Below are 11,100 nucleotides of genomic sequence, written 5' to 3' on the forward strand. Positions count from 1 at the left end.
AGAGAAGACTTACTTTCTGTGGGCACACAACACGAATGAGGCAGAGGAGATTTTTAGTTCCAGAATGACTTTCGATCTGCAGCGTAGTGTGCAATGAACTGAAATTGAGATTTCCTAGCCTGCAGTTTTACTTTGCCAGGAAGTATCAAATTTTTATTTGTTTTCTGGATGAAAAATTAAGAAGCCTTGGTTCATTGAGATTGAACGGGATCTTCAAGTAGTGGGGATCGCAAATAAAGAATGACATGTTCAAGAAGATACCCAGAAGACAGCAACGCCTTGAAGCAGATCCAAAGCTGAGAACTGGCAAAACTTGAACTGACGTAACAAAGGCGACACACACAGAGAGAGAGAGAGAGAGAGAACCGAAAGAAAGAGAACTGGGTACACATACAGATCAAGGAAAGTCACCACTAAAATAACTTTGTCCACAGGTGGCCGAAACGAAAGAATAGAAATAAGACGAGCCGGTGAATCGGACACCGCTTCCAGCGACGCAGCACAGTGGAGGAACGAACAGCGGCCGTTTCCGCTGCCCCGCGGAATACGCGTTCCACCAGCCGACTGGAATGGAGTCGTTGGCAGCGGAGCAATAGCTGCGCGCTAGACGCGAGTAGCGGCGGGCTCATTAGCGCGGTCGCGGCAGACAATAGCTGGACAGCGATGCTCTGTCAAAGGGCTCTGCTCTCTCTCCCTACAGAGGGAACACCGAGGCCGGCAGCGACACGGGGTTGTTCACGGAGGCGTGTGCTGGCGGTAAACTGGTCTCTACTTTTACTGATCTGATGTCGCCAGTCATTACCAGTTACTCGTTAACTGCGTATGTAAGCCGTACTCCAATAAGAGCTCGTAGCGCATCCACGAGTGTCGGCGTTTTGAAACTGGACTCTTTTATTTATTCTAGGGCAACTGATCTCTAAATCAACGTCTACAATTTTTTTAAAATGCAAGTTCCGCCATTTGACTATATAGATCGTTTATTCTACTGTACAATCATGATTTCCGCCTTTGGTCATATTCTCAAGTACCACAATGTTGGGCATGGTCAGACTTCTATAAACGAAGACGCCGTCGCAATATATTAAACTTGGTTATACTGGGTGAAGCGCCTAGAACGTCCACAGCAAATAATGCGGAAATGGAAAGTGTTATTGGTGTGCGGGTTTCACGGAATGGGCTGGCAGTCAGGGGCACGTACTGTTAGCCAACAAACACTTAGAAAGGGTATTTTCTGTCCAAACATACACTTTTTAAATGGATTAAGCTTATCCATTACGGGTATTTCAATGTTAATTCAATGTAAATACATAAAACTGCAATCAGTCACTTTTTTGAATAGCTATTTATTATTCCATGAACCTGTTTTCGATCCTTTTGAGGTTCATCTTCAGATGGTTTTCCGGAAGTTGCATCACTATTTCAAGTATAATGTTGGGTGCTGGCTTGCGACTGTATGGGCGGCTTTTTCGTTAGTGTCTGACGTTTTGATGGTTGGTTGGTACATCAGTTGGTATAACTGTTGCAAGCAACAGTTGTATAGCACATGCAGGATTGTGGGAAAGTTTCGCTGTCACATCCCAAATGAATTCAGATTGTGTAAAAGTGTGTGAAGTGATGTACCAACTGACTATCTAATTGGAAGACAGATGGGTACTAACGAAAAAAGCCGCCCATACAGTCGCAAGCCAGCACCCAAATTATGCTAGAAATAGTGATGTAACTTCCGGAAACCCATCTGAAGATGAACCTGAAAAGGATCGAAAACAGGTTCATGGAATAATAAATAGCTATTCAAAAAAGGGACTGGTTGCAGTTTTTTTATATTTACTTGCTTTTTAAATGGAACAACACCTATTGACATTAGCATATTAAAAATTCGGTAAATTAGAGTGTCAGTGGCGTTTGTTACAGGATTCTAGTGGGAGTCGTTTACGAGATACCGCATTTTGAAAGCTTTCACACCGACACCTGTTTATGCTATTCAGCCTGCGTAGTTGCTACGCACGATGTTGTTATGTGTGCTTAAAGTGTGCCTGTGTGTTTCCTGAGTGTAATGCGATTTGCTAGTCAGTCACTGTGCGCAGTGCAAGCAGTACGTCGTGAGGGGACGATGGGAGTTACAAATGCAGCAAAGTGTATGTCTGCACTACAATATACTTTCAAAGTATTACTACAACCTGTTTAATTGCTAACAATACGAGCCCTTGACTACCAATCCGTTCTGTGAAAACCACAGATCAATAGCACTTTCTGTTCCCGCAATATTTGCTGTGCAATTTTTAGGTGCTACACACTGTTTAATGGCAGGTTATCATTCAAAATTGTCGAAAATTCGATTTTTATTGCAGTGTTTGGAAGGTATGTGTGTCTACAATGTTGGGACGAAAAGGTTTATTAATCCGTGCGTTAGACAAGCCTCTACAGCCCGTTGTTCGAAGCAGGGTCACGGCCGCCGTGGGACGCCCTCATCCAGAGACGCCCGGCGCCAGAAAACTTGTCGTGCCGTGACGCACGTTTACCAAGCGATTTATATTGCAGTACACAGGCAAAGAGCCCGCCCGGCTAGCCGCGCGGTCTAATGCGCTGCTTTCCGAGCAGGAAGGCGGGCCGATCCCCGGCACGAATCCGCCCAGCGGATTAGAGTCGAGGTACAGTGTTCCGGCCAGCCTGTGGATGGTTTTTAAGGCGGTTTTCCACCTGCCTCGGCGAATGCGGGCTGGTTCCCCTTATTCCGCCTTACACTATGTCGGCGATTGCTGCGCAAACACTGTCTCCACATACGCGTACACCATAACTACTCTATCACGCAAACATTTTGGGTTACACTCGTCTGGTATGACACGCTCCCGGGAGGGGGGGGTATCCACTGGGGGCTGAACCGCACAATAACACTGGCTTCGGTGTGGGGCGGCAGTGGGGTGGGTGGACTGCTGTGGCCTATTATGGGGTTGTGAACCACTGACGCCTTTGGCGGAACGACGCCTCTCCGTCGTTTCTAGGTCCCCAGTTTAATACATAATACACACACACACACACACACACACACACACACACACACACACACACACACACACACATGCAAACATATCCGCCGAAAAACTGACGAATAGCCTGTGCCAGCTGCATATCCAGCTCAGCCACATTGGCTTTTCTCTCCAAAACAACGAGATAATTGCTCTCCAGAAATAATTGCAGTTCGAGAAAGGGTTGATATGCGCTTCTAGAGCTGCAGAGTAAACCTAAGTAACGAAAACACTTTTTCTGCTCAAATTTTGGTCAAAACATAATTTTTGGTCAGCCGCATTGGATTAGCTATTCTGAATTTTGAAAATCTAATTACAGATCTATGTTCAGCGACATCACAAATATATAACGCAAATTGAACCAATAATACATATAAAAGTTTTCCCTAACTTTAAACAGGTTTTCCTGGAGAAACGATTTTTCGAAACTGCGTGCGGCATACAATAAAAACGGTTCAAGCAATTAACTTTTACGTTTGACCCCCGAAAATAAGCACTTTTCTTGGGAGCTTACACCTATAATATATGATATTTATTAATATTAACTTTTTTTGTAAAGCCATCAAGAGTAAAAAAAAAATCGATTCAGCACCATATCATTAATGGTTCAAATGGCTATGAGCACTATGGGACTAAAATTCTGAGGTCATCAGTCCCCTAGAACTTAGAACTACTTAAACCTAACTAATCTAAGGACGTCACACACATCCATGCCCGAGGCAGGATTAGAACGTGCGACCGTAGCGGTTGCGCGGTTCCAGACTGAAGCGCCTAGAACCGCTCGGCCACATCTGCCGGCTCATATCGTTAAATTCAATGTTACTCCATTGTAGTTCGCTATAAGCTCCCACAAATTTAATGTAGGATCGACTGATGTTACCCATTCTTGATTTGAGGTAACTTCCGAGGGGCCTGCGTACTTGAGACTCGCAGGCCCTTATCAAACCATAATTACGGCTGCCATTTTGTTTTTTGTATTGAAAATATAAAATAAAGTATTATCAATCATAATCTCCAAACAGGTCCTTTCTATGTCTTTTCATTGTCTTAAAACAATTTCCAAACTTTGCCTATTTTTTGCTCATCTGAATGAGAACCTGGCCTTAATGGAGGTGTCACAGAATAAAAACGAGAACATGTTTTTAAAGTGTCTGGCAGAAATAAAACAAACAATACGAGCCCCTGACTGCCAGCCCATTCCGTGAAACCCGCACACCAATATATTGAATAAGGGTCCCATAAAATGGTCACCAGAAAGAGTCATTACATGTACAAATACGAGTAATATTACCTCAAACAACACTGTCGAATTTACTAATGTCTGCAAACGATAGTACAGTAGAAATAACGGTCTACACAGTCAAATGGCGGAACTTGACAGTGGCCCCAGACCATGGCAAAATTATCAAAGTCCACGAGTTTTGATGTAAGTATTAAACCGCTTGGCGATAAATGTACAGGCTCTGCCAGAAACCACCTACCACATTCAACGGCTGGAAGATCGTACGCACCTGCAGTGAGGATAAAACCGATTAAAGGTGGAGTGTAGCAGGAAGGACGTCATTTTATTTACAGTGGAGCACTGGACAGCGTCACTTCTCGCTTTGGTGAGTGAAGTGTGTTTCAAAAGCGGTGAGAGTGTTGTAGCCGCGCAGCGGAAATTTCGATAGCGATTCAACGTTGGGACCGTGGAACAGTACCACAACGCCACACGATTCGGAAGTGGGTTGGTAAGTTTCGTGCTGCCGCAAGTGCCACGAAATAAGCCGCCGGAATAGACGAAAACAGCCGGAAGCCAGAAAACATTGAGAACGAACGGAATGCTATCTACACGGGTTCTAGGCGTTCATTAAACAAACATGCTGCTAGTTTACACTTTTCAGATACAAGTGTGCGTCGCATTCTGTGCAGCGATTTAATCTGTCATCCGCACAAAATGCAGGTGGCACATAAGTTATCCGGGCGCGACCATGCTTCCCGAGAAACAAATCACTACGGAACAAATAGCCCTATTGGACGACAATATCGACATTCTTCCCAACTTGATTGTGTCAAATGAGGCAATCTTTTAACTGACAGGCCGTGTGTACAAGCAAAACTAATGGGAATAACCACGAACTCCACAAGAAATCACTCCATACTGGAATGCTCATGGTTTGATGCTGTTTCGATTATCAGTATTATTGGACCTCACTCTTTCCACGATCACGGAAACGCAGTCACTGTCAATTCGCAACGTTGCAAAGACCTTTGACTACTTCCCTGATTCCTGAATTACGGAGACAGGACGCTGATTTGACGTCCATTAATTTCCAGCGCGAGACACGGTGGCAACGTTACACACTGTACATGAAATGCACTCGCAGTTGAATATGGATAACCATCAGTTGACTAGAGGAATGACGACATGCATGCATATCCGTGGGAATGTTGCAACGTACTTCTGTACAACACAGGCAGTGCAGTATCGTACGTTACAGAATGATCAGACGTTTCGGGGATCATACGGTGGCCAGCCAGACCCTCCAGATATGAGCGCTTGCGGTTCATTTCAGTTGCGGCACCTCAAGAGTGCAGCGTTTGCATCACATTTCCCTAACTTAGAGAGACTCGGAGGCGAAGCATCCGCGAAGAGGTCTAGCCAATTCCCCGTGAAATGCTGGTCAAAGTAACGGACATTTCCGTTCGTCGACTCTGTCGGTGCATCACAACGGATGCTATTAAAATAAAAACCTTCTTCTAGTGTTTCATAAAAGAGCAGTATATTACTTATCAATTATCACTCTCGTCCTTTACATTCCCTATACAGTGTACTGCAGCACCTATAACAAAATGGTAGATTAACTCTGTCGAACGTCGTAAAAATTCGAAACAGGTAAAGGTCCTTTTCTAATAAACCAAACCCAAATAAAGTAGTGGCTGCATGCATCTGCACACTATTCACGTTCTGTACGACGTAACAGTCACATTTCTCCAAAAAAATCATGATTTTACGAAAGAGAAATAGTCTTAATTAGTTATTATGATGGGCTTGTTTCTTTTTAATTTGGTGCTCTTGGTAGAAGATGTATTTGCCTTTATTTAGTGCCTATCCCGTAGAGCAACTGGTCGCTTTTTGGCAAGGTATTTCTCCATTCCGCTAGCCGATGCGGATGATGTTATTCCGCTTTCCCTGTGTGCGGTAAAAATCTTCGATATGGTGTCTCTTGAAACATCAAACATTTTTGCTACCTTGATTACGGAATCACCCACCAACAATTTGCTCACGTTCGGATTAACTTAGCTCAGACATAGTGCACTCAAAACTATACACAGAATGTTCTGACCACGACTGACACATACAATATATGGAGTGCACGGCACAGGAGCCGTTGTGGTCAAATGCAACAGCACAACCTGCAGTTCGTTGGTTGGTTGGGTTGTGGGACTGAAGGGACCAGACTACTAGGGCCATCGGTCCCAAGCCTGCAGTCCATTCCAATGGCAACCATAACACACATCTGTCGATCTTTTCCGCGGCGTTACAAACGCTGTATTGGTGCCGGCTTAGGACATTTTGACCATGAATAAAACTTTCTCGGTTTTCCAGCCGCGTCATTTCGAATACAAGCCTCGAGCTTTCGATGGCTATCTCCGCCATCGTCGTCAGGAGTTCACTGACTGCCGGGGCTGCTACGGGAGCGGCAGTTTCAAACGTGGCGGCTGCCCCTGGCGCCACCTGACGTCACCGGTGCTGCCAAGGGCAATAACTCCGCAAGCTGCCCGGGTCGACTTACGTGCGCGCGCCACATTGCGTCGATCTGATTGGCTGCTGATGATGTCATCATGCCTATATAAGCGAGAAACCGTAGCAGCTCCGGCAGTCAGTGAACTCCGGACGAGGATGGCGGAAATGGCCATCGAAAGTCCGAGGATTTTATTCAAATTGACGAGGCTGGAAAACCGAGAACGTTTAATTCATATATGCCGTCGCGAAAGACTCCGAGACATTTTGACCAACTTCTACAGCAACATGAACACATCCGGCTTCGTACTCCCCCTCGGGAACGTTGTTCAGTCGTTCCTGGTTTTCAGACCGCTTTTATGTAAACACAAATCAATTCACTATGTTAATCACAATGCTCTCCTAGATAATTGATGGCGGTGTAACCAACCAATGGATTATGTCATATCTAACCAAAAGAGAGGATAAACCTGTACTTAATAGTTCATCCAATGACGGCAGGGGAAATTCTTCGGATTGGGGGAGAAATTCACCAGCCTCCATGAACCATGGACTTTGCCGTTGGTGGGGAGGCTTGCCACAACCACAACGGAGGGGTATCTGTTGAGAGGCCATACAAAGCGTGTGATTCCTGAAGAGGGGCAGCAGCCTTTTCAGTAGTTGCAGGGGCAACAGCCTGGATGTCTGACTGATCTGACCTTGCAACTTCAACCAAAACGGCCTCGCTGTGCTGGTACTTCGTACGGCTGAAAGCAAGGGGAAACTACAGCTGTAATTTTTCCCGAGGGGAAGCAGATCTACTGTATGGTTAAAGGATGGTGGTATCCTCTTGCGTAAACTATTCCGGAGGTAAGACATCCCCATTTGGATCTCGGGGCGGGGACTACTCAAGGGGATGTCATCCTCAGCAGAAACAAAACTGGAGTTCTACGGATCGCAGCGTGAAATGTTAGATCCGTTAATCGCGCAAGTAGGTTAGAAAATTTTAAAAATTTAAAAAGGGCAATGGATAGGTTGAAGTTAGATATAGTGGGAATTAATGAAGTTCGGGGACAAGAGGAACAGGAGTTATGAGTACAGGGTCAAATAGCGGTAATGAAGAAGTAGGTTTAATAATGAACAAGTGAACGCATTATTGTAGCGAAGACAAATACAAAACCAACACCCACCACTGTAGTACAAGTTTACATGCCCATAGCTCCGCAGATGATAAAGAGACTGAAGGAGGAGGAGGAGATTAGTCTTAACGTCCCGTCGACAACGAGGTCATTAGAGACGGAGCACAAGCTCGGATTAGGGAAGGATGGGGAAGGAAACCGGCCGTGCCTTTTCAAAGGGACCATTCCGGCATTTGCCTGAAACGATTTAGGGAAATCATGGAAAACCTAAATCAGGATGGCAGGAGACGGGTTTGAACCGTCGTCCTCCCGAATGCGAGTCCAGTGTGCTAACCACTGCGCCACCTCGCTCGGTAAGAGACTGAAGAAATGTGGACGAGATGAAAAAAATTTTAAGATAGTTAATGAAGACAAAAATTTAATTGTGATTGGGGACTGGTATTCGACAGTAGGAAACGTAAGAGAAGAAATAGAGGCGAATATTGACTGGGCGAAATGAATGAAAGGCAAGCCGCCCTGGTAGAAATTTGCACAGAGCATAATTGAATCATAGCTAACATGGTTTAAGAATCATGAAAGAAAGTTGTATACGTGGGATTGCTAATATAATGGTAAGACACAGAGTTCGGAACCAGCTTTTAAATTGCAAAGACACTTTCAGCGGCAGATGTGAAGTCTGACCACAATTTATTGGTTACGAACTATAGATTAAAACTAAAGAAATTGCAAGAAGGTAGGGAATTAAGGAGATGGGACCTGGATAGGCTGAAAGAATCAGAGGTTGTCGAGAGTTTAGACGGAGCATTAGGCAACCACTGAGTATAATAGGTGAAAGGAATACAGTACAAGACGAATGTGTAGCTCTTACAGATGGAATTGTGAAGGCAGCAGACGATCAAATAAGGTAAAACGAAAGGCCTAATAGAAATCCTTAGATAACACATGAGGTACTGAATTGATGAAAGGATAAAATATAAAAATGCAGCGAATGGAGGAGGCGAAAAGCAATACAAACGACTAAATTTTGAGACTTACAGGAACTGCAAAATGGCTAAGCACGAGTGGATAGAAGACAAACGTAAGGATTCAGAAGCATATTTCACTAGAGGACAGATAGATACCGCCTACAGAAAAATTAAAGAGGGCTGTGGGGAAAAGGGAAGCAGCTGTATAAATATGTAGAGCTCAAACGATAAACCAGTCCTACGTAAAGAAGGGAAAGCTAAAAGGTGGAAAGGGTATACAGAGGGTGTATACAAGGTTCAAATGGCTATGGGAGCACTATGCGACTTAACTTCTGAGGTCATCAGTCACTTAGAACTAATTAAACCTAACTAACCTAAGGACATCACACACATCCATGCCCGAGGCAGGATTCGAACCTGCGACCGTAGCGGTCGTTCGGCTCCAGACTGCAGCGCCTAGAACCGCACGGCCACTCCGGCCGGCTGTATACAAGGGAAATGAACTTGAAAGCAATATTATAAAAAGGGAAGTTGACTTAGATGAAGATGAGATGGGAGATATGATACTGCGAAAAAAATATGAGAAATCTCTGAAAGATCTAAGTTGAAACAAGGCCCCAAACTACTGAAAGCGTTGAGAGAGCCAGCCATAAGAAAAACTCTTCTGTCTGGTGTGCAAGATGTATTAGACAGTCGAAATACCCTCAGACTTCACGAAAAATGTAATAATTCTAATTCCACAGGAAGCAGTTGCTGACCGGTAGTAAAATTACCGAACTATCAGTGTGCTAAATCATGATTGCAAAATAGTAACAGGAATTCTTGACAGAAGAATCGACTAACTGGTAGAAGCTGACATCAGGGAAGGTCAATTTGGATTCCGGAGAAATGTAGAAAGACGCGAAGCAATTTTGACGCTATGACTTATTTTAGAAGATAGGTTAAGGAAACACAAACCTATGTTCACATCATATGTATAGACTTAGAGAAAGCTTTTGACAGTGTTGTCTTGAATGCTCTCTTTGGATGGTTGGTTGGTTGGTTGGTTTATGGGATTGAAGGGACCAGAATGCTCTCTTTGAAATCCTGAAAGTAGCGGGGGTAAAATACAAGAAGCGAAAGGTTGTTTACAACTTGCACAGTAACCAGACGGCAGTAACAAGAGTCGAGGGGCGTGAAATGGAAGCAGTGGTTGATAAGTGATTGAGACAAAGTTGAAGCGCATCCCAAATGTAATTCAGTCTGTACAATGAGCAAGCAGTAAAGGAAACCAAAGCAAAATTTGGAGTAGGAATTAAAGTTTAGGGAGAAGAAATAAAAGTTTGAGATTTGCCGATGACATTGTAATTCTGTTAGACACAGCAAAGGACTTGGGAGAGCAGTTGAACGGAATGGGCAGTGTCTTGAAAGTAGGGAATAACATGAACACGAAAAAAAGCAAAACGAGGATAACTGATGGCTTCCTTACTCGGGTACCGCGCATGATGTACAAGAAAAATTTGTCAGTATATTAACAACAAGAAAACGTAAAAGAAATAAGTTATGGCTTACAGTGTCAAAATAATTTCAGAAGTAAACATTACCATCCTTTCCAGACATGTGCAGTTCTTTCTGATTATGCTGTAAACAAGCGCACCTCACGCAGTGATTGCAGACCAGGTGGCTGGATGGAGCGGAGCGATGCTCAGCTGACCTCCATGTGAGCGGTCGCGTATGTACCTTATGTGCTGCTCTGCTTCTCCCCACTGTTTTCGGCACCAGCAGGACTGAGTGAGTTTCTTCTGAGACGGTGCAAGTTGGCCAAAATCCACATGTCATCTCTAAAAATTGCGACGAGACCAGCTATTCAAGCTTCTCCTAACAAATGCTTCCCGACAGCAGATACTAAGTAATAGAAAATGGCATGCATACCCTCTGGAGCCGGCCGAAGTGGCCGTGCGGTTAAAGGCGCTGCAGTCTGGAACCGCAAGACCGCTACGTCGCAGGTTCGAATCCTGCCTCGAGCATGGATGTTTGTGATGTCCTTAGGTTAGTTAGGTTTAACTAGTTCTAAGTTCTAGGGGACTAATAACCTCAGCAGTTGAGTCCCATAGTGCTCCGAGCCATACCCTCTGGCACTGTTCCCACACAGACAAAACAATACGTGACCAACAGGAAAACACTACCGCAAAAGCAGCAACAAGGACCAATCTATACACATACATATTACACACACACACACACACAACACGATGAAGATAGTAAAGTCTACACTTTTGTTTCTACTGTGA

The 11,100-nt window shown here is 44.4% G+C and overlaps 1 non-coding gene across 1 annotated transcript; it reads right to left on the bottom strand.

The window, feature by feature from the left end:
- Positions 1-8,143: 8,143 nt before the first annotated feature.
- On the bottom strand, positions 8,144-8,216 carry Trnaa-cgc (transfer RNA alanine (anticodon CGC)). Its single transcript has one exon. It is a non-coding gene; the product is annotated as a tRNA-Ala (tRNA).
- Between the last annotated feature and the right edge of the window lie 2,884 nt (positions 8,217-11,100).

This window comes from Schistocerca nitens, chromosome 2 (assembly GCF_023898315.1).
Source record: "Schistocerca nitens isolate TAMUIC-IGC-003100 chromosome 2, iqSchNite1.1, whole genome shotgun sequence".
Taxonomy (NCBI): domain Eukaryota; kingdom Metazoa; phylum Arthropoda; class Insecta; order Orthoptera; family Acrididae; genus Schistocerca; species Schistocerca nitens.